The sequence below is a fragment of the Rattus norvegicus genome, chromosome 6 (assembly GCF_021556685.1).
Source record: "Rattus norvegicus strain SHRSP/BbbUtx chromosome 6, alternate assembly SHRSP_T2T, whole genome shotgun sequence".
Taxonomy (NCBI): Eukaryota; Metazoa; Chordata; class Mammalia; order Rodentia; family Muridae; genus Rattus; species Rattus norvegicus.
In genome coordinates this window covers 80,302,078-80,326,225 of record NC_141539.1, presented here as the reverse complement: position 1 = coordinate 80,326,225, position 24,148 = coordinate 80,302,078, and the positions used below count along the sequence as shown (strand labels likewise).

General features: G+C 42.7%; 1 long non-coding RNA gene across 2 annotated transcripts in view; it reads left to right on the top strand.

Annotated features, from left to right (window-relative positions):
- The window catches only part of LOC100911923 (uncharacterized), a 41,867-nt gene that overhangs the window by 3,337 nt on the left and 14,382 nt on the right, over positions 1-24,148 (top strand). For both annotated transcript variants that reach the window (XR_015622422.1, XR_015622421.1), the window contains exons 2-4: positions 14,586-14,712; positions 19,016-19,089; positions 19,532-19,727. This is a non-coding gene — a long non-coding RNA (uncharacterized LOC100911923). The remainder of the gene's footprint in view (positions 1-14,585; positions 14,713-19,015; positions 19,090-19,531; positions 19,728-24,148) is intronic.

Sequence of the window (24,148 nt, the reverse complement as noted above, 5' to 3'; positions counted from 1 at the left end):
TTTTTGCCTATTTTAAGTTGGGATGTTTATTTCTTGTCATGTGAAACTCTAGGAGATATGCTTGGAGACATTAACATCATTTATCATCAAGGTGCCTGGGACATATCTGTGCACAAGACATCTCGGTATTCTCTTACTGAACTGGTTATATCTACTCACAGATGAGGATACCACCACTTAGCTAAGAAAACCAAACAAGATGGAAAAGAGAACATTTCTGGGTTTTATTGCTATCAAATGGTCTCTTTGTGCCGGTCTCACCACAGTAGTAGAAATACGGTTGCCTGCCTGCCCTGCTGTTGGCAAAGAGTGAACAGGGCCAACTCTGCCTACCCTCACCTCCCATGTTCTAGGAAATCTTGTCTTTGGTAGTTAGCACTCAGTTATCAGGAGCAGAGGCCGTTGGTGGAGTGTCTCATTTCTAGGACTTTGGGTGATTGCTGCTAAAATTTTATTTCCGAACTGTGAGAAATGATCCTGCACATAATGAGAAGCAACCCTTGGGCGTCCTCCCCATGCCACTTACTGTGTCTGAAATGATTTTGTGAGAAATCATCCCCAAAAACCATCTTCTTTTCAATTTCTACTTCTCAAAGGTGTTGCTTGAGGTTTCCAAAGGGCTGGAGAAACAGGTTTATTTGGTCTGCATGCTACTGATTTACCTGATCTCACTGGTACATACACTGCACACTGGGATGGAAATCTGAGAATTGCCTTAACAATCCTCTGAGCTAGTCGCTTATTATGCCCTAACTCAAGATACCCCAGACAATATTTACTGAGCTGACTATCCTGCCTAACCCAGAAAGTTGTTAGAGCCCCCATAGAACCAGGTTTCTAAACAGGCTTGCAGAGGCAGGCTACTTCAGAGGATTAATTGTCTCTCCAGACCTGGCCACTCCTTGGTGCCTCAAGGTCTGCAGGCCTGGGGGCGGCGGGGGTGGGGATAGAGGGGGTGGGAGGCCAGAATACTGGAAGCTTATTTCATCTTGTGACTTTGCTGGAGAAAAAAAGAAGTAGCCCTAGTCAAAAGCACATATCCCTGCCTCTGGCCAGCCAGCCAGAAGTTGTAGCTAGTTAGTTAGCACTAGCAACATAGGCATCAGTACTTCTCCCTTAGTTGCTGCTCCCTGGCTGCAATGCTAGGCTAGGATAGGTGCAGTTGATTTTGAAAGTTCTGCCTTATACCATATCCACATTTGATAGATCAGGTAAAGCTTGGACAACCATAGAGTCCATCTGCTTCATACTGAGATCAAATAGAAAAAAAAAATCCATTGGAAATGCTTAACGACAACAGGAAGCTCACTCTTTCATAGCCTATCATGCAGCACTAGGTGGGGATAAAGAGAAAACATCTGCTATCTGTGGTATTATCCAGCCACCTTAATATTAACCTTCCTGTAGGAAATGTTTCTAACAAGGACAACGAACGCCACAGCGACACAAAATTAATTTTGTCTCTTAAATCTTGGCATGGCTCACCACTCAGATTCTATGGGTTGTGTGACTATTGACAGGTGGGGTTTTTTTTTTCCCCCTTCCTGGAAAAGCCAGGAAAGAGGAGAGAGGACTGGAAAGAAGCTAGGCAGAGAGGTGAGAAGAGCAGTGCCTGGCAAAATCTTGTGCTTCTGTCCCTAGTTGTGACATCTGAGAGGTGCTACATACAGTGAGTGGGCCCAAGTGTTATGGTGAAGTGGATCAATGCTGGGTGGGGGGGTGTGTGCTTTAAGGGTTAATAATGGTGGGGCTGGTCTGGGGATGGCTGGGAGGAGCTTCGGGGTATGGTGTGTGAGCTTTGGACCATAACACAATGGTAACGTAATTCTGTGGCTGAAATGCGTTCAAATGGCAAGAAGTTGCAAAACAGATAGGTCTTCCAGAGAAGAGAGGGCACTGGTTACAGAGGCCTGCAGCCATCATCCCCTTTTTCAATCCATTTTAAACAAGAGGATCTAGGGAGTGATTCTGATTCAATACACATAATCAGTTTGCAAGTCTTATTTCCATTTGAAAACAGGGCCATTTGCAATCATAAGAGCCGGACACGGAGTGCATTAAGAGCAGATGATGGGTGACAGAAACTGTAGGCAAGGACTAAATATTTTCTTCTAGTCTCAGACCTGTGCATCTGTAGTCCCAGTGTGTCACCTGTGAGGCGTGTGTGTTTCTAGTCCCAGTGGAACATGAATGAAACATTCATGTTGGATATATAACTGACTTGCTTAAAATTCGGGATTCTATGATCAGGAAGGGAAAAATAAATGGCCAGAAAGATTCTATGTTAATCGTGTTCCTCCTTGCTGATTGTCTTTAAAAAGGTGTTGATAGAACTAAAGTTCATGCTCTTGAGCCATGCAGCCCTCTACTAACCACAGACTCGGGACAGAGGTGCAAAGCCTGGAAGAAAACTCGGGGACAACTTGGTGACCTTGCAATCCCACAGCTCAAGACCTGGGAGCCCTCTGCGGCCTGGTGGCTCCAAATTGGTTGTCGGGTCTCATTGAAAAAAAGTATGGAATCTTGAAATCTTAGAGCTGTTTTCACGATCTTTCATTCAGAACCAAGACAACAGCCTCAGCTTCATACCGGCAACCCCCCAGCCAATCCCCTCTCCTTACCCAACTCCTGCCCGAGGCTTCACCCGAAGCCGCTGCCGAGGCACCTAGCCCACAGACTCACTTCTCTGATTCCCAGCCCACACTGGCCCCACCCCAGCGGGTGACGGTCCATCCAGCTGTGAGTCTCAATTTTGTTGCTTGGGTGCAAGGCGACTCCAGTATACCCCTTCTGAGAGCCTATAGAAACCACATACGCACCCCTGGTGTGGGCAAGAGTAGAAGCTCTGATTCTGAACCCCAGAACGTATAAATATTAATTCTGAATATTGATACAAGAGTTTAACCTGAAAGAATTAAACAGCAGCAGCAACAACAACAACAAACAACAACAACAAAACTAAGAAAACCCAAACTCGGTGGTGCAGGGGTGGGCGGTGGGGAGGGGAGTAGAGGATGGGGTGGAGAGGAGGCTCAGCGGTTAACAGCACTAGCTGTTCTCCCAGAAGACCCAGGTTCAATTCCCAGCACCCACATGGCAGCTCATGCCTGTCACTTTAGTTTCAGGAAATCCAGTTCTCTCACACAGACATAGTTGCAGGCAAAACACCAGTGCATATAAAATAAAATTAATAAATCATTAAAACTTTAAAAAAGAAAAGAAAATCCAAACCAAAGGATACCACAGCTGTTCGATGGGGGAGAAAAGACAGTTCAGCGTCTTCTCAGATAACAGTACCTATCTTTCCAGCAGTCTGAAACTCTAGTAATGGAATGTACCTCATTTTAATTTCAAATGAAAATAAATTGTGAATCTCAGATTGGTGTTTCTTAAACAAGTGTAGTTTTAGAATTCTTTGTAAAGTGTTTCCTTTCTGGGAAGATCTCAGGAGAACCAATAGAAGGAGTAGCAATAGGGGAGGGTTTCTGTTTTGCTCAATTTTCTGCAAAAACTCTTCTAAAATCAGAAACGAAAAGACCCCAGTACTCTCCTTAACAGACACCAAAGACAAGGACCACAAGAATCGAAAGACACCACCACCTTCCTACCCCTGCCATCATCCCCAGAGCTCTCTGTTTTCTCCCCAGAACCTAGCCTATGGATACAATTGTTTAGGGGCACAGTCCACTTTGGGAGGAGGGGTGAGGAGAAATAAGGCCTGTTCAGCTGTTCAGCGGAAGGCTTCAGACTCCCCACTTCTGCAACGTGTGAGGGCAGAGATCCTACAACTGGGAAGAGGTGAGTATGAAGCTGAGGTCAGCAGAACCCAGACTAGTTTGTTTGTTTGTTTGTTTGTTTGTTTGTTTGTTTGTGGCCTGGGACAGAGTGGAGAGTGGGTTTGGCTGGGTAGTACATAGGAACGGTAACACAGAGCCACAGAGAGTCAGAGCAAGCTCCTGGGCCAGGAAGCTGCAGCTCTGCAATGGCTTCAGGAGCTCACAACAGCTACTCTGGAAATGGAGGCTGATTTGTGCTTATCCCTTTTTTTTTGAATAAAAAATACCAGCATCAGGATTTCTGGGCCAAGTCTTTAGATGCAGACCTTGAGGGCAGAAGTCCTGGCCTGCCTTCCCCAGGAGTCCCAAAGACCACCTGCAAGCCAACTTAATTCTGAGTCTGATGTGACTTTACTGTCACTTCTCCCCCATCCCCTTTACTCTCCATTTCTCCATTCCAGTGCCTGTTTTACTTGTGTTTTTATCCAATTCCAGACTCAGAGCTGCAGTCTTATTTTGTAGGCAATTCGGTGCCATTTTCTTAATGCCACCACTAAAAGGAAAAGCAGATAAAGTGGATGGGGTAAACTGTAAAGAATAAAAGCCAGGAAGGTCTACACAGAAGGGCATTTGGGGAGGAAGGAGACCAAAGAGTGGCCAATGTCTGCCTGTCGGGGCACGCAAGAAACAAGGGAAAGCCAAGAGAACCATCTAAAGAAATCCCATTAATACTAGTAATGGGAGAGGGAGGAAAACAGCCCCTGTGCCAGGATAGCGTCAAGTGGAGGTGGTGGCACGTCTGTCTGGAATAGTCTTGGAGCAATTCTAGAAGATACTACCAGGACTCAAGAATAGGAACCGTCTTGGACAAGAATAGGACAAATCAAAGAGCCCCCGGTTTTAGCCCCAAGCCCACCCTTTAGTCCATCTTGCTAATCCCACTTGACAACACTGTCCTCCAAGGAGGTACAATTTAGTGCGAGCCTGGAAGCAAAGGATGCAGTGATGGGGAGAGATGACAGTAGATTCCTTCTAAAAAAATTTTTTTAAATAAAAAATGAGAAAGAAAATGGCTTCTGGAAACTTCTGTGGAAAGCAAACAAACTTTCTTGGAAACATGTCCCATTACACCCCTCCCAAGTTGGGAGGCGTGCTTTTGAACAGACATGAACCCTTTTAGTTCCTTCAAGCATGGCTTGGGGGAACTGTCTCATGAAGGGCGGCCCAGCTGTGTAGGAACAGGGTGGAGAGATCGCCTGGGTCTGAGACTGGGTCTCAGCTCATAGCCCTCACTTTGGAGTCCTAAGTTTTCCAAGATGGAAGGCCTTGATCCTCTGAGGCGGTGTTTTGGCAGAGGCAGACCCCCACCCCAAAACAAAACAGTTAACCAAACAATAATGACAACAAAAATTGCGGGCTGGGGCCAGCTGGCTCCGCGGGGTGCACATAGTCTTTGAGCCCAGAGACTGTTCCGGGCTTACTGGGAGGGTTCTTCCAGCTATAAGAAAGTCCCCACCCCACTTCGGCCCCCTTAGGGGGCATCTTTGGAGCGCTGGGGCACCCGGACCCTTTCTATTTTAAGGGTCACACACGCTGTGAAGTATTTTAGCTGCATCGCAACCTTTTAAATACCCCAGCATGACACTGCCTGCCTGAATAAGGACCTCATTTGGGTGGTGACCGGCCGAAGTGCTCATTTGAGACGCTTGGGCGGCTGTGAAGCACCGGCTCGCTCTGCGCCGGCGGGGCCAGCAGGGTGAGGTTTCCGGGAGGGAATCGCTGCGGTGCGGGCCGATCTGGGAAGGAGGAAGGAGGGATGTAGTTCAGGCCGCCGGCGGTCGGCGCCCTTTGCTCAGCTCCAGTGGCCGGAGGTCTTGCGCCTCCGGAACGCGGGCCGGGGCAGCTCTGCCGTCGGGCTTTTCCGTGGAAGAACCAGGCTCTGCGGAAACTCCACCCGACCGAAGCGCTGCCTCCCCTGTTCCTAGTCTTTGATAATTTTGGAAGCAGAGATTTGCTTCCGAAATCTTTGGGGCGAATTTGTTTCATCTTTCCTAAATTCAGAAAGGGAGTCTTCAAAAGTCTTAATGTGTTTGTTTATTTATTTCTAGCGTTCGAATGAATGCGAAGCCACGGAGCGAATCCTGTCACTCACTTGGGGTTAGCGTCTCCCGATATTTCACACGGAAAACAAAACTTGGGTCTCTCTTATTTGTAGTTGTCCTTAACCCCTCCAGCAACTGCTGTAGATGCTGCTCTGCCCATTCTCTAATAGATTTTACCAGGGACGGGTGACAGAGAACTGATTTCTTTTCTATTAGGGTTTAGCACATCTTTGTTGAAGGCCTGTAGAACGACCAGGGATTAGATTTGCATCTCTTAGACGCCCTGTGTGGTCTTTGTGCGAAGCTTGTAACTGTTAAAAATGACTTGTTAGGAAGCGTGTGGGCTCTCAGCGCTCTCCTTTTGACAGAAGGATTGAGAAATTCAGATTGGCCCTGTAGGATTTAGCCTGCAGATTCCACCTGAACCTTAAGCAATTAGACCTTAATCTCACTGCAATCATATTTGAGTTAGGATTTGTTGCACTTTGTTTACTTCAATTAAAAGCAGTGGAATAATTTTTTTTCAGCGTCTAAAGTGAAATCTTCAGGAATAATACCTTAGGACTTCTTAGAAACGGTTTTGGTGGCGATGGGGGATTTTCTTGTGAGCTTTCTTCCTGGCCCTCTTGCCCGTCCCCTCCCCCATTTAAATTATTCTTCTCCTGTTCCTCGCTGTAGCTGCGATCATCTTGATCATCTTTCCGGGGGTTGAATTCAGGACAGCATCCAGAGGATCCCAGCAGAGAGGGGCGCCCTAGCCCGGAGAGCACGCGGGGGTGGGGTGGGGGGTGGGGGTAGTCCCAACCAGGCGCCTATTCCCAGCTCCATGTGGAGTTTCTTCGTTGTTGCGCGCCCGAAGGCTGCTGCCTGCGTGGACTCTGGCAGTGGACACCCACCCGGCACCGCGCGGGTCCTTTTGCGATGGAACTGTCAGCGTAGCACAGGACGGTGGAGGACCGGTTCTCACAGAGCCTGGCGGGACTCTGCCTTCAGGCTCCCCGCGGGTCGGATGGGGTGGGGGCAATCCTTTCTGGTTGGGATTTGGGTTTAGTTTAGGGCCTAAGGCTGGGTTGCCCACAGAGTTAACCAGCACCGGGTCTTCCTTAGCCAGGTCCTTTTCTATATCAGTACCCGCCAGGCTGGGTTCTGCCCTCGGTCTCCCTAAAGCCAACTATTCTCATACGCGGAGCTAGCCTCTCTGTTCTGATAGCCACCCTCCAGAGGTTCAAAGCCAGGCCTGTCTTGGTGATGCCTGCAACCAGGCTGAGGGGGCTGGCCACTCAACCTTGCGGATCTTAGGCTGCTCCAAGGGGGTAGCCTGTAGTTATGGTCAAGTCAGCAAAAAACGGGATCTGTGGGGAGTTTATTAGCTTCATTGTTTAATCTAATAAAACCGCCACTTTGATTTGCTCAGAATATTTCTTTACTTGGGGGGGCTAGCAAGGACGCGGGGTTACAGTTTCTTCTTCCACTTTGATTCACAACTTAGCGGTCTTAGTTCATTTGATTCTCTTTTCTAAATTACTTTTCCCAGCTAATACTAAAGACAGCCAACACAGAAAGTAAAGGCGAGGACTTCTAACAAGGAGGACTTCAATACCGTTTATTTTTGATGTGAAAGAGGACCGCGCCACTTTTAAAGGCTACTCTTTAACTTTTAAATGGTTCTTTCGTTACTACTGGCTAAGGGAGGAGATCTTATTTTTTTTCCTTTGTTTTTGAGTCCATCAGAACTAAGAGAGAAAGCTAACTGCAACCGTGACTGAAATTCTTTAAGCGAGGAGGAGGTACTTGCTGATACTAAGTACTAGGTACAAAGTGCAAAGCACTGGTTTAGGAAGCAATGCTTTAAGACAATTGTTATTGCTAGTTACTATGAACGCCATTACCAATGTTTAGGCATCCAAAAAAAAAATGATTCAGGAAACTTTTTTCTGAGCTTGTATGTGGAAAACAGAATGTAGTTTAAAGGGAAGAGAGGAATGGCACAAGGTTGTAGTGATAGTCTGTCTGATATCTACCAAGAGAAATCTTGATGAACTCCTGAGTGAGGACTCCAGCTTTAAACCCGCTCTGTGTGTAGTTTAGTGCACACTTTCATCTGTGAATAGGATCTGTATCAAAACCCTAGTGTGACCATGACAATTGGGTAATCACACACAAGGCATCTTTGCTAATGGAGAGATTCTGTAAATGCGTTTCTAGTGAATACAGAGATAACAGTCACAGTGAAAGGGTCAGGTGCCACAAATCATAGATTACTCTGCCAAGGGTTGCCAGCCATCTGAGGTTTGGAAGGACATTAACTGCCTTTGCATTCTCAGAATACTCTCCTCCGTTGGTGATTTTGCTTACTTGACCCTACTTCTGTTATTAAAAAGCTGGCAGGCACAATCAAGGGCGAGCAGGTCGGCTACCTACCCTCTGGCAGCTCTCCAATAGTCCCATTTAGCTGCCAGGAGACAGACAGAGGAGTGAGTCATCACTCCTCTGTAATCCTGGAATCCTGAAGTAGCATCTAGAAGGTACCAGGAAAACTTTAGTGGTGGTTCACGGGTCCCCCATTCAGCTCTGAGTCTGTATCTTCCACCTCAAATTCGGAACAGAATCCTGGGGGAATTCATTCCTGGGAAGGTCAGGGAGAAAAATGACTTAGATGAAGAAATTCTTAAACAGTTCCTTGAGAAAAGTAAGTTATGTCTTTCTAGAGGGCCTCAGTTTTGGAAAGCCCTGTAGGAATAGGATTCTGGTTACTGACAGGAGCAGAATTCCCCCTTGTAATACCACAGAGAAAATCAAGGGCTGTCAATAAAATTTGGAGGAGAGCTACTTCATGTCAGTTGAACAAATTTCTGGCTTATAGCATTTGCTTTAATAAAGGTTTTTTTCCCCCTAAATCCATTAGAGATTAGGCACTAAACTTTCAGAGAAATGGGAATTTGGGATTGTACCAATTTTTTTTCCTACCTCAGGTTTAAACAAGCTAGTATTTGGCAGACCAGAGGTGTTGTGAAATCAATATATATATATATATATATATATATATATATATATATATATATATATATATATATATATATATATATATATATCAGTGTTCAGTACAGGAGGCTACAACATGTAGGAGTGCACCCAGAGAAAGTTCTACAGGTGAAAAATGGCTGTGCAGGTCTGGAAAGTGGTTTGGGGACCTAAAATTAGGTATTATCACCAAAGGAAAAGCTATAACTTACTTGTAGGCACCAAGACAATTCCATGGGCTTCAGTGAACTTTTCTCCAAGGTACATGCAGGCATGAGAGAGCTTTTAACCCTTTTGAACAGAAAAGAAAGGCACAGTTCACTAAAGTGTGAGTATTCATGAGAGCTAGCAAAATATATCCCTAAAAGAACATTCCTAATACTCTAAGGGGGTCTCTAGATGTAAAATGTAAAAAAAAAATTAAAAATTAAAAACCTCCAAATTTAATTTTCCAAAATTATATTATCACACTAGTATATTCTTTTTTTTTTTTCCGGAGCTGGGGACCGAACCCAGGGCCTTGTGCTTGCTAGGCAAGTGCTCTACCACTGAGCTAAACCCCCAACCCTCACACTAGTATATTCTTAAAGAGCAGAGACAGACATTAGTCACCCACATTACCAAAGGGGGAAAATATTTTAAAACCAGATGACAGATATGTGCTTTGTAATTTAAATGATACTCAACGATTAACAACATTCCATGTTCGTTAAGCAAAAAGAAGAGAGAATGTCTGTAAAAGGAATAAAACAGACTCTTCTTGAACAAATATGCCTGACCCCCCCCCCCCATTTTACTAGATGATAATACTAATCTTTACTGGCTCTTTTGCTGAGAGTCACTTTAATGTAACGAATTCGTTTTAGACCCTTAGCAAAGCAGAGGCTGAAGTCCTTTTGTGTCTTCGGGAGGAACTTTCAGGTGACCCCGCCCAAGTTGGAGATTGTGTCTTTTCTGCTTATTAAGGTATGAAGCGGACACTTGTTCAGGAACATCTTCCGGCTTCCCTAACGCCCTGACAGATAAGGTTTTCTTTCAAGATAACAGAGAGCAAAAGGCAAGAAGGAAACTCAGCCTGTGAGACTTAGGCGGTCACATTCTGTACCCACAAATTAAAAGTGATAAAACAACCAGACGTAATTTTTGTTTATGTGTTTGCTGTTGGTCCCTCAGATAGTGCCTGATACACAGTTGAGCAGTTTCTTATTCAATTCGTGAAATATCCTGATTATTTCCCTTGTAATTCTTTTCTTTTCCTCCTCCTCCCTCCTCTTCCTCTTCTCTCTTCCTCCTTCCTCCTCCTCCACCTCTTTCTCATCTTTCTTATTTTTATTTTTATTTTTATTTTGAGACAGGATCTCAGTACATAGCCCTGGCTATCCTCAAACTCACTATGTATATCAGGCGGATCTCAAAGTCACAGAGATCCTCCTGCCTCTGCTTCACGCGTGTGGGGACTAAGGGCATGCATCTCCACGCTGGGCTGTGGTATTTTCTTCTTTCAATCTTAACGGAACAAATAAAGTTTTAGGTAGTTTTGATAAACAAACAAGCAAAGGTGACAAGAGAAAAGGCCCTTCTGTTGCCAGTTGGTGAGAGAGAAATCCGGTGTTTTCCCAGTTGAACTGTGAATGGCACAGTACTGATTTGCTTGAAACAAACAAAAAAATTCCAGATGTAGCACAGCAAGGGTTTTAAAAAGAAACAACTTGGAAAACCTTAATCTTTTATTACATTTTATATGTAAACTCACTTCAGAACATCCATCATGTAAGACTTTACCATCCTAAAGAATGCCCTTCTTCTGAAGCAATGAAGCTCATTAACACTCATCAGATTTGGAAACTTATTGGTATGGCCTTATCAACCAGAAAAAAAAAAAACATTTAAATCAAGTGCTGGTTGCTATTCACAGTCCTGCATGGGGCTGTTTTTAGGAAGGTGGCCCAGTGACCACAGTGACACACTGAACTGTGCCTCCAATCCCCGTCCCCACACGAGTGTTCTTCACAGCTTAGTGTGTAGCTCGGGGCACAGGGGAGCCGGTAGAGTGAATGGGGAAGATCCTGAGTTTAGAAGGTGGCCTTAGGCCTGTGCCTTCTCTTAGCCCAATGAGCTATCGGACAGCCTCTTCATTTGATTTGGTGGCCTGGCTCAAGATTATTTACAACTTTGAAGGGTGAATATGAGGGTGTCATTTCAAGTGGAAAATATGTCTATGTACGAAGGACATCCCTAGACCACCCCCCCCAAGCAGCCTCTCATAGCAGACGTTTGGATCTGAGCAGTGTTTCCTCACCAAGGACAATACTGGAAAGAGGCAAACTGTGGTAGTGATAGTCCCCCAGAAGAATGAAATCTTACCTCTACGTTCCACTCGGTTTAAGCAGACTCCTCTCTTAGAGCACTCCACGTCCGGGTGCTGTTGATATCTAAATAAGCTTTTACAGACTGCACAGATTGCAGGTAGGTCCTAGGAAGACATGGAAGTGCTGGTACCGTTGTGTACTCTCGGCACTTGGGAGGTTGAGGAAGGAGGACTAGCAGTTAGTTCAAGGTAAGCTTCAGCAACGTCGTGAGTTCAAGGCCAGGGCTACAAGACTCTTGTTTTTAAAACCAACCAACCAAAATTAAAACATAAACAGAGCCACTAAAAGAAATCTCTTTACTAATGTCTAGAAAAACCAGTGGCCTTTAAAAAAAAAATTCAAGAATTTAACTCATTCACATGAAGGAAGGCATTGGTATTTGCAAACCTGGTATCAAAGTCAATTCACTACCATGGGAGAATGACTCAAGAGTTCTACTTGGGAGAAGTGGTAGGTAAAGTCTCAGATACCCTGCTGTTGATACATCCAGACTAGAGGTTAAAATAGGTAGGGATTCTAAGACTGAGATGTCATCATAAGAAAACACAGAAGTCTAGGTATCCACTCATTTATTCAGTCAACAAACATTAATCGAATGCTTACACGGTCAAGGTGCCGAACACAGAAAGATAGATCTTTGATCTCAAAGACACTGTGTGGGCAATATAGGAGAACAACTGAGTGGGTGTGTATGTCTGTAATGGAAAATTGTAGTTTCAGAAAGAAGGCTTTGGGAGCCAACTGACTTGTCTACTCATTTAATGGTTTAGTCTTTGGAAGACTTTGGGGGAGTTGCTGTATTTATCTGAGCCAACATTGGATCCCCCTAATGTTTACCTCCTACTTAATCTTAGTGCCTCTTATTTACTTAATTTTGTTTTTTTAAAGCAGTTTTAAAAAGGATAGAAGCTTTTCAGAGATTACCCCTTAAGGTGCCATTTAGGTACAATGCCATTTTTATTCCTCCACGCTTAACTCACTTCGTTCAGGTAGGATCCTGGTTGCTCTGGGACAGTGGACTCCCTGCTCCCACGGACGACACTGTATCCACCGATGAACAAACACAGAAGCAGCATTTAGTCACGTTCTACGTCTGCTCAGCTAAATGGACAATTTATGCTCTAATATTTTGGTCCAAAGTGATTCTGCTTGAGTCAGGTCTCAGAAAGGGTAGTATCACACAAAAATTATAGCCCTTACAATGGCAAAAAGAACGCTGCTTCTAATGATATCTCCTCATTTTAACGAGTGTATGTCTTTGGAAACTTCCTGCTGCGTAATGCCTTTCCCGCCTCCCGTTTAAAAGGCTGTTTACCTTAGTCATATATCCCCTAGCCCTCTTGGAGCTTCGTGGGGTTTGTACTTATAAAACATTGCAGCAGACCCTTTACCATACTTTGGAGACATGGCCAGGGCAAATAAAAATAAATCTTTAATGCAGGACATGTGTGAAGTTGATGAAAATTCATGACTTCTCTCTATCAGGGCTGTTTCAACTTAAGTCATCAGAGAAAGGTGAATGCAAAGAATCCCATTTAATATTTTAATTCTGGAATCTTTCCCTTTGCAAAGAATCCATGCAAGTCCTATGTTTTGGCTCTGCTCTGCTTAGTTAGTCTGATGAAAGAAGTAAAGGGAAAATAGCAGTTCACGATTGTTTTTTTAGAACTTCCCACTTATACCAATGCCCAGATATACAACCTTTAAAGAGGAGTTGAAATGTGGTTTGAGAATATAGTCACCAAATGCAAACTGCAAAATACACTCCAAAGACCACGTGAGTGAGTACCGTTAGCACTTATGACTTTTTTTTTAAGGTGTGGAAATGTCTTCAAATTTACCTTCTAAAATAGAAAATAAAATATTCGAGAAACTCTTAGGAAATAAAAAAGCCGAAGACTGCAGATATAGTGATCAGCTGTTATTAAGTAAAAATCTATTGAAAGCCAAATAAAAGGCATTGTGTGGTGAGTCCCCGGCTAAAACTGAGAAAACAAGGAACATCACAGTTAATTAGAACCAATCAACGGGATGCCTTGCAACACCGTTCACACCAGTGCACCATCTGATCTCCACAGACTACATTTCCCACAGTTTTGTAGCAAGAAGGATGGGGGAAAACATTTGATTTACTACACTCCAGGACACAGTTGAATTTCACTTTCTTTTACTTCTTTTAAAGTAACTGTTAGTGGAAACAAGATCTTGAGAGAAAAAAATCCCACAAATATCATCTTATGTGTGCTTTAGGGTATTCTGACTTAAATTTTGTTTTAATTTTGTATGTATTTGTGCAGGAGAAAAATACCCATTTTAAAAATAAAATTTAGATCATAAATTTGAGTTATTAAATACTCTTTGTATAAGTATTGGAGTTGAAAGAACTGGGCCTCTCTCGAGCCACTTGGATGCAGGGATATTATGAATGATTAATACATTGCACACAAGTATCATGTTACATCTATTCTTGTATTAACACAGGGCTGAACTAAGTCAACCATGCAACATCCACATTGCACGTATCTTACAAAGAACACACAGGACTGAACACTAACCCCGTTTTCACAACTCCTTCAGTGCCTGCTTCTACCCAGAGCACATTAAGTTTAAGTTGACTTACTATTCTCAGGGGAAAAAAAATCACCAGGGTAAAATACTACTTTGAGCCTCTTTTCATGAAGTTCACAGTGTGTTTATTGTAAGCAATATTTGCTCTCTTTTTCCTTTTAAAATTTTTGCCATGTGGCCCACATCAAAAGAAAAGTTACCTGTGTTTCTGCTATTATTGTTAATCATTCAGCAGGAAAGGTAGGGTGTGGTCAGCCGCCAAGGTGCGTCTAAAAATGGCATACAAAAAATATCCACACTTTTTGACAACAGTTTGCTGTCAAGTTGTGCCTCCTTTAACAAGCTAGTTTGCGAATGGCTAGCAGACACCCTTTGGGGGAGGCAAAAGTAGCCATAAAACTGGTGCTGTCTGTATAAATGAGCTGTCCTAGGTAGGTGTGCACGGGTCTTTGCAAATGCTCTCAGACTGCAGTCATCTCCTGGTGGATGGAGACGTGCTTTGGAGAAGAGCTGGAGCTGTGTGGTGTGCGCTGTTTAGCGTTTGTTTATTTTGCTCTGGTCTGCACATTTCCTCCTGCAGCATACAACTCTCCTCCTCTATCTCACATCCCCATCTCAAAAAGTAAAATGAGGAAGACCTTTGCTAACTATTCCCTTTCCTGAGAACCTATATGCCTGTAGAAAGAAAGCAAGTTTAGAAAGTCCTCTTCTCTCTAGCACTAAATGGTCCCTTTCTCCTCTTTGCACAGATTTGCTCTCCAGCACAGCAAAAGGGTCTGCCTGTGACCCTCACCGAACTCACTCTTCACTGCTTTATAGAGACCATCAGACTCAGGACAAATATTCTAGTTTGGATGCGCAATTAATAATAAGAAGGTACGTTGGGATGTGACTTCCTCTTCCCACTAAGCACACAGTCACTGTTGCTGTGTCTGTCCGCCAGGGATGGCTGCAAATGCTGTTCCCACACAAACTGCTTTCTGTGACTGTGAGACCACACTTTAACTTGTAGGACTTGGGATAACCATGATCTAAAACGTGCATCATAAAAACTCCTGCTTATCTCTTTTTTTAAAAAAAAATTCAGTATTTCTTAAAGCAAACAATTTAAGTAGAAAAGTCATTTGATGAAAGTAATTGGTTCAGCTGAGACCAGGCTCACATTCTTCTGCCAGAGAATGATTCAGTGGCGACTCTAACCTCAGCGGTATTCATTAGACACAATTCTCATCCAGCTTTAAGTCCTGGGGTGGGCGGAGGGGGGAGTGGATTCGTTTAAAAATAATTTTAAAGAAGTAAGCACATGCAAGGGTAGGGTGAAATAAAAATGTCTATCACATTGACTTTATGTAATTTGGTTCCTCAAAAAGTTTTCTCAAGGGGCAGGAGTGTCCTGTATTTCATATCAGGACAAGGATGCCATTTAAACTGGAGAAATAAAGGAAAAGAAGTTTGCTTAGCAGATGGTAGGTTAACTGAGCCATAAAAATGATCCGGATTACAATATTGGGAGAGAACCTAAAATTTCATGAACTTTAGAACTCACGTTATACAAGTCTTTATAAATGGCGCCTTTGGAAATATAGTAAAGCTATTACCAGCAACTTCTGGGATTCACAACTCCAGGAGCACAGTATTTTTATTTAAGTGTTTCTTTGGCTTTCTTAGCTGGGGGAATTAGGAAAAATTACATACTTTCAGGTTGCCTCCAGGCAGTGGTCTTATATAGATCGTATGTCTTTAAAAGAAAAGCTTATAAACAGATTAATTAGCATCTATATTGTTATAATTACTATTGTTTGATATGGTAAATAGTCAACTGGTATAAAACAGATATTAAAAAGTGCAGATTCTTAGCACTATCACAAAATATTCTTTAAATAGTTCAGCAATTAATTAGAAAGCCCCTCGCACACAATTCATTAATATTCAGTCCTCTCTGTTCAGATGAATTTAAATTTTAAAGATCAGCAAATGATTTTAGCTACACAGTATGTCAAGGTGAAGATGGTCTGTGGCAAGCTAGCTGAGTTCATGACATTTAACACTACTTTTAGTAGTTATGGTTTAGATGCAACGCTATTGTCGATTTGTAAAGTTGCAAACATTTTTATGGAAACATGCCAGCATTGAAAACAATATCATGGTGCTGATAAATACTCACTTTCTTTATTACTTTATCTTACACACTTTTTAATCTCCTTTAAGGCTTAATTATGTATATTTTAAAGGGACAAGAAAATAAATGTAGTTAGGACCCAAAGTGATTTTTTTTCCCTAGTGAAAGGAAATTCGAACCCCTTGGTAGGACCGTGGGCTCCTTACTTGGGTTCAGTATAACTATCTTGTATATAAAGTGAGCTGACAAAATTAACCAGTGAGCACAAAGCAAAATGAGAAATCAACAGAGAGAACAGCCAAGCAGGAACAAGGAAGAGTCTCAGGAAATGATATTTTCCCATCAGTGGATAGGCATGCATACATTAAAGGTATGAAAGGCAGCAGGGGGAGAAACAAAAGCCGAATGCTAAGGATCCTGCGAGTCTGAATTAACAAATGGGGGAAAAAAATGAAATCATTCTGCTTAAACTTGCTCACTAATAAAAGGAGAACCGCTTTTGTTAAATATGCTTGGTGTGATTATCAAGCAAAAAAATTTTTTTCTCGCAGACATCTATGAATAAAACATGCAGTTGGAGCGTTAGGTAAACAAACAATAAATGGATGGGTTCAGTAGCAACATAACAACATTTTATTTAGAAAACATATATAATCATATTTGTATTGGCAATCCAAATTTAATGACTTCTTTTGGTAAAGGCAAAACGCCTTACAGGGAACAGCCTCTGCCTGAAGGTAGCTTATTCTTTGGCTTTCCCTTCACCCCCTTATTTTCCCAAAGAAATCTTAAAGGTCTCTGCTGAACCCCACGGATAGGACGTCTGGTTATTTTGGACGTTTGTCTTTTAAACCACCTTAATTGTAGTGTACACATGCTGTCAAACAAACAAACAAACAAACAATGAGAATCCCATACATTTTCTGGATCAGAAGAGAAAGTGTTTCTACTCGGTGTAGTTAGGGCTGATGGAGACAAAACTGCAGCTGAATAGCACCCTTTGGCTTATTAGCCATTTCATTAACACATCTGTAAACTATGAATGAGAAGGAACCATTTACAATAAGGAAGGCAAACAACAGAATGAATTCCCTCCGTTGGTGTTTTATAAGACTGTTGAACAGAAAGCGAAGGGAAGAACTCTCTTAGACGATATCACTTAATTAAGTAAAGCGTCGTAATCAGAGTCCCCTCCAATTGTAATGACTGTAGGGAGTCAAGTACATCTCTGTCTATATTAGAGTATCTAACTGCAATGATTTATTGATATTTATTTTAGAAGAACAACACAAAAGCAGTAAAACAGCAGAGGCAGGGGGAGAGGGAGTGTGCCCTTGCTTTCTGAGGTGCGGGGAGAACACTTTGAAAACATCCCTAATTTTCTCGAGAGAGAGGTTTTGCTTTTTAAAATCAGAGCACACCTCTCAAGAAAGGTGTTACTCCCCCCCCCCATCTGATTTTCCCATGTGTTCGATGCAACGTTTCTTTGTCCGTCGGGTGAATCATTGATTCACTTTCTTCACTGCAAGAATTGCTGCAAATGAGTGGATGGGCACCTGCTGTTTTCTGCAGTGACATTACTGGATTGCCTTCCTCAGTGATGCTAGGCTTAAAAAACAGCTTCTCTGTATGGGAGAGAGCTTCGGGGAGGGAGAGTAAATACACTGTATAGGCAGGCAGACATTGGCTGCCCTCCAAGCTGCACACAGCATAAACCTGTTTATCTGCCACATTTCACAAATCTCAAAAACACGTGAATAATCAGGCAAGCAACTGGATAAATGATACACACTAGGGAACCTAACCGGTATTCTGATGAGAGGCCACTGGGATTCTAAGACAGTGGTGCAAATAGACTCGTATTGCAGAAATAGTATGTACTAAAGTTGATCAGTGAGTTCAAAGGAAAAAAAAACATTCTGTACTAAAATAAATGTGAAGGGCTACCTCAACCCTGTAGGCTCGGCTCAGTATGTTTACGTGCGAGTCTTCTGGAGAAGGCAGTTAAATAAAATAAAATACGTACTCTCACTCACAGGCCATTCCAGTGATCGGTGCCAATACGCCTCTGGGCTTTACCTTAGCTGTTGAGATAATTTATTTCTAAGAACTGAAATCTAAATATTAGAGGGCAGTGTTTTCCAACTCAAATTTATACCAACACATACAGTTGAAAAATCGGATCGCTGAGCAGGCTTACAATCTGTCCACTTCAAAGGAGCAACTTTTCTAACACAGTCATATTTTTTTTTAAACTGCAGAAGATGAATATTTGGGTATTACATGAACTGGGGGAACTAGGCCCCTTTCTTGTACTTCTTTGTTTTGCTTTTAGTTTCTATTCTTTCTTTTTGATTTGCTGATCCCATTGCCTTACCCCAGTGATCACTGGGCATGGGCATTCGGCTGTAAAGTAGAAGCTCTCTAAGGTTGCAGGGGCTAATCTCCAAAGCACACTCCAAAAACCCTTAAGGTTATTTATAAATCGTAGGCTTGGTTCACATCCATGAGCTAGACCCGGCTGTAATTACAGTGAGATAAATAGGTTTAATATGCCTATATATGTTTTTATTTGTCTTGTCTTTTGTTTATTTTGTTTGCTTTTCGAGACAAAGTTTCTCTGTCTGGTGATTGTTATCCTGGAACTCTGTCTTTAGACCAGGTTGGCCTCAAACTTAGAGATCCACCTGCTTCTGCCTCCCTAGTGTTTGGATTAAAGGGGCGTGCCACTCTGCCTGGCTGTCATTTATCTTTTAATGCAGACACTGCCTTACTATAAAACATGTATTTTTCTCTACATTTTAAACACAAAAGGTCAACCGGGCAATTCTATAAACATTGTTTTTCATACTGCAGAAAGTAAATTTACTAAAACTCTCCAACCCTGAAGATTTTGTTAAAATATAGCCAAAGGCATCCTCATTTTAGCTTCAGGTAGGTGACCTGTAAATTGATGTCCCAAATGATATTCTGTGACCTTTGAACTTTTTGATTAAAGTCTTGAGACTTTAATCTCAAGAGAAAGTATGTCTCATTCTCTCTTTTTCTTTTTTCTTCAAGATACAGGACAGAGGCGGACTGAATGGCTCCAATTCTCAGAATGTGAAAGCGTAAATCAGAACCTACTATTTTGTGTAAGTTTCCCCTGAGCCAAGCAGGGCTGGGCCATGAGAACATCCTCACGGTCAGTACTGTGAGCTATGGCTGTTTACCCAGCCCTAATGAACCTTGTGAAGCAGAGATTTTGCAAGTGATGATTATTTTGAGGTTTTGGAAGTGATGATTATTTTGAGTAAAAAATGATCACCAAACACCACATAACTTATACACTGAGGAACTCAAGAAATAATATCTACTGTAAGTGAACATTGCAACTATAGAAACAATTTAAGAAGCAGCTGAAATAAGAAATGTCCCATCTGTTCTCTTCTTCCCTCAGTCTCGTTCCTCAGGGATGACTGTTAGAACCATTAGAAATGGCCTCTCATATATTTAACAGACATTTTAATTCACATGCAAGCATGTTTTTCTTTTTTAGATAAAACTTAACAATTTTATTAAAATGCTTAATTACAGAAAACCAACTTGGAAAACAAAATTGTCAGAAGCAAAACAACAACAACAACAACAATAAAAACCAAACCAACAACAAAACCAAGCAAGTCAGGCTGTTTTACCAATAAAGGGGGCACTGAATGGAATCAGAGATCTGATAAGTGCCGGGAAGTTGGACTAAGAGGGACAGGAGACTTCGAAACTTCTCTGAATACTGGTAAGTAGGCAGAAATCCTAGAAACCTCACAGATAATCACACAGCAAACAGTGGGTAGGTGCTGGTTCCTTTTGTGAGTCTGGGAGAACACTCAGAGTCGCAGTGCCAGTGGAGTACAGGGCTTAGGGGTATCCGCTACAGCTCTGCGTCTGTAGGGGCGTGAGAGGCATCCTCTGCTTCCCCCTCTGACTCTCTGGAAGAGGAAACGTCCAAGCTATTCAGGGCAGGTATCAAGGCACCCCAAAGGGTAATAGGACTTGGAGCAGAGGTAGAACTTAGTGCAGAAATGGAGGAGAGGAGCAGGCACTTTGATCAGGTGACCTGATGGGGGAAGAATGGGGACTTGGAACACATGAAAACTTGCTGTGGGTGCATGCTTTCTTTTTAAAAAATTATTTTATTTATTTATTTTTATTGGATATTTTATGTATTTACATTCCAAATGTTATCCCCTTTCCCCCATCTTCCATCCCCCCTCCTCCTGCTTCTATGAAGGTGCACCCACTCCCACCCACCCACTCCCACCTCAACAGCCTGGCATTCCCCTATACTGGACCATTGAGCCTTCACAAGACCAAGGGCTTTCCCTCCTATTGATGCTGGACAATGCCATGTTCTGCTACATAAGCGGCTGGAGCCATGGGTCCCTCCATGTGTACTCATTGGTTGGTGGTTTATTCCTGGGAGCTCGGGGCGAGGGGTCTGTTTGGTTGATATTGTTGTTCTTCCTATGGTGTTGCAAACTCCTTCAGCTCCTTCAGTCCTTTCTCTAATTCCTCCATTGGAGTACCCGTGCTTAGTCCAATGGTTGGCTGCAAGCATCCTTATCTGTATCAATAAGGCTCTAGCAAAGCCTCTCAGGAGACATCCATATCAGGCTCCAGTCAGCAAGCACTTCTTGGCATCTCATGCTTTCTTTTAAATAACAAAACTGAACAGAACATTTGCTGTTGTTTTAAGTTGGACTTTTATTCCCTTAGCAATGGTGTTGGCCATTGCTCCACTTTCTACACAATGAGGTTTACCTTGTTCTAGAAGCTGCAAAGGATGTTATATAAGGCAGCATTATAAATAAAAATCCATTGGCATACTGATGGAAAGTTATTTTATTTCATTTTTGCCTTTAAACATTATGCTTCAGTAAACATGCGCCCTATGTGTACGTTTATAAGTGAGCCAGCAGAGTTAGTTTCTTGAAGTGGAATCACTAGAAAAAAACACATTTGCAATCCTTAAATGTTATCACTTCCTTCATTGGCGCAACCAAAGAAGTCGTACCATTTCACCTTTCTCCGATTACGTTTGAGGGATTTTAGCAAGGGCTCAGATGAGAGCTGTGCACAGGATTCCTCTCCTGCCCTTCCATTTGTTCAAACCCGGCTAAACATAGTTCATTCGCTTCTGTAATGACTGATGAAGACCTTGTGGAAGGAAGGAGAACATTCACTATAGTCTACTTGCTGGGGGCGGAGCCTCTAGAGCTTTGGGGGCTGCTGCTGCTCTGGTTCGTGGAGCATAGTTGCTAGGTCTGTGTCTCCCCTAGCGTTTCACTAGTAATGTCCCTAGGTATGGGAGCTGCAGAGTACCCGGAACAACCTGGGCGAGAAGCTAAATTCAAGCCATGTTGCCTGCCCCTCCTCTCTCTCTCTCTCTCTGTCATCCATATCTGTACAGGTTCTACTTTAAGGGTGCCCTCACCTTTCCCCCTTTTCAGTCTCCTCGGCTTCATCAGGCGGGAGCTCTCTAGGCGCCCCTGCACCTTGCCATTCAGCCTCTGTGTGTGATTAACCCAGAGGTTGGCCTGACATTGACCTGGTCCCCCGATAGGAGAGTCACCTTATCCTTGAAGCTGTCAGTCTTTATTCAGTCTTTTTATCTTTATCAGTGCTGTTTTCATCTTGAAATATAAACACAGGAATGCCTCCATCTGCATCTGAACCTAGCCACAAGTTGAAGGGTTAAGCCAGTGCTATCAAACGCTAAGGTAGGACCTTGTATTCAGCATGGTGTGCTAGGTATTCTGGTGAGAATGGTAGAGCAAAGAGAAGTGAAACACACTCTCTGTCTTCTAGAAACATAAGATCCCAAGGAGACAGATGGCGGTGACCAAATAACCAAATGTAGGCCACTCTTCCGTAAGTGTTAAAACATATCCAAATCAAAATTCTAGGACATCTCAACTCTGAGAACTTATTTCTACCAATGGACCTGTGCATTAGAAAAAGGCAAATTGCCCAGTGCAGCATTGCATGTACTAGTGAGAGTCAAGGGGCCTTTTGATTATTGACAAGAACAGTCTGTCAATTAGGAAATGCTCTCCATGGAAAATAACATGGACTGACCCGAGATAAATCTCACATGATAGAAGCAAACAATGCGACATGCATAACGTATGTTTTCCTCTGTAGAAAATCCTGTGAAATAATGTGTATCGTTGCTTACAATACATCCAGGCTTGTGCTGGTAATGATTTAGTCAATGATGGCTCACAGACATGGCGGCAGACCCACAGGTTACCATGAGTTGGAAAGTTCCTACCACACAGTGACATCTTAGCCACCATAGCATAGTAACTCACATGCTTGTAGTTCCGTTGATGCAGACAGATCTCCTGCCCACTGCCCACTACCTAGAAGTACGTATGTGTGTAACACTGAAGATCAATAATGATCGTGGACATGCTATGACAGACTTTTTTCCCTCTAGTGTCCTCTTTAGTAGAAGAGAGTGTGTTAGGTCCCATTTTACTCTAGAAGTGGGTTTCATGTTCATCTCATTTTCTGCCGGCATCAAGGGGACTTGTCAAGTTAGTCTGAACAAGTACACTTTATATGGTTCCCTCGGTGGCAAAATTGCTTGGTGATACATTTCTCAGAAGTAATCTCTGTCATTAAGTGACATGTGACTATATATGAAAATACTGGAAGACGCCCCCTCCCAAAACAGAAAACAGCGTAATGCCTATGAGGGTATTAGAGTCAGAGGTTAAATGAAACTTTTAATCTATATGTCTTAGTTTTATTATAATTTTATTATTTTTCTTCTTATATGTATACATTTTATTACCATATATTAATTATACATAATAGTGGGTTTCATTATGACATTTTCACATGTGCTTGCTATGTTCATCCTCTTTTGTCACCTCTCCCATTTCCACTGAGCCCCTTCCTCTATTCCAACTAGTCCTCTCTCTCTCTCTCTCTCTTTATCTATCTATCTATCTATCTATCTATCTATCTATCTATCTATCTATCTCTCACCCCTGCTTGTTTACAAAGGCATGGGTAACAGGAACATGAGCAACTTACTAGTGGCCATGCCTCTGAAGACAATGTCTCCTTTTCCCTGAGAAACTAGTAACTACTTATAAATCCTTGGGAGGGGGGGTTCTGTGAGCCCCTACCTCCTAGAAACTGTTAGCTGCTTATAAATCCTGAGGGAAGGGTGGGCCACTTTAGCTTTTCAACCATTCGAATGTCATCTATACTAATACATCATATTAAGAACTTTTACATTTTAGAATCAAATCTGGGAAAGAATGCTATACAAAGATCCCAAAGATGCAATTTCTCACAAGCAGGGCACAGCTTAAGACAGGAGAATGTGTTAGGAGTAGCAGTCAGCTTTCAGCCTGTTGGCAAGGCCATTCTAAGTGGCTGCCTCAGTTTCTTACATGAACCTGGTCATCAAGGCATCAAGGCATGGTTCACCCAGGCTTTGCTTGAGCCAACCTGCTGAAGCTTCTCCTTCAAGCTTTAAATAAAAGCCTTACACGGAATCGCAAAGAGGAGAAATTCACTGCCTTACCACCAGGCTGCTGCTGTTCTTTAATAAGATTGCGCCCCACTAATTTCCCAGAACATTGCATTAAGGTGGTTTGAAGAGAGGCACTGGGATGGAATTAGATATGGAGAATTCTTTGCACTCTTCCATGAACTGAGATCAGGATGTTTTACGAGACGGTGGTAGAGATTTTTTTAAAATGAGAAAAATGCTGATGATTTATTTCATGATTGTAAATGACATTGTCAAAGGAATATGACAATGTGAAATCACTGCATAAGTCACACAAGGACATAAATGAAGAAAACTTCAGATCCCTGTCTGTCTCTACATCATGTCTCCTAATGACTACTGTCCTGTTTTTCCAGCTCCTTTTAGTCATCCCCCGAAAGACCTTATCTAACAGTCTTGGTGGCCTAGGACACTAGTGTCCAATGGTGGAGGTGTAGAGGTCAGTGACCATAAAGATGGTGACTCCTGACTCTAGGGTCTTTCCTTGTTCCACGCCCTGCCCTGTTTCGCCATTATCCCTCACTAACATTTGTGTCCCAGAGGACCGAGAATTTCATATGTGATCAAAATGTCCATGTCGCTTATCTGGCCCACATCTAGTGTTGGTTTCCTTTCAGGGAAAC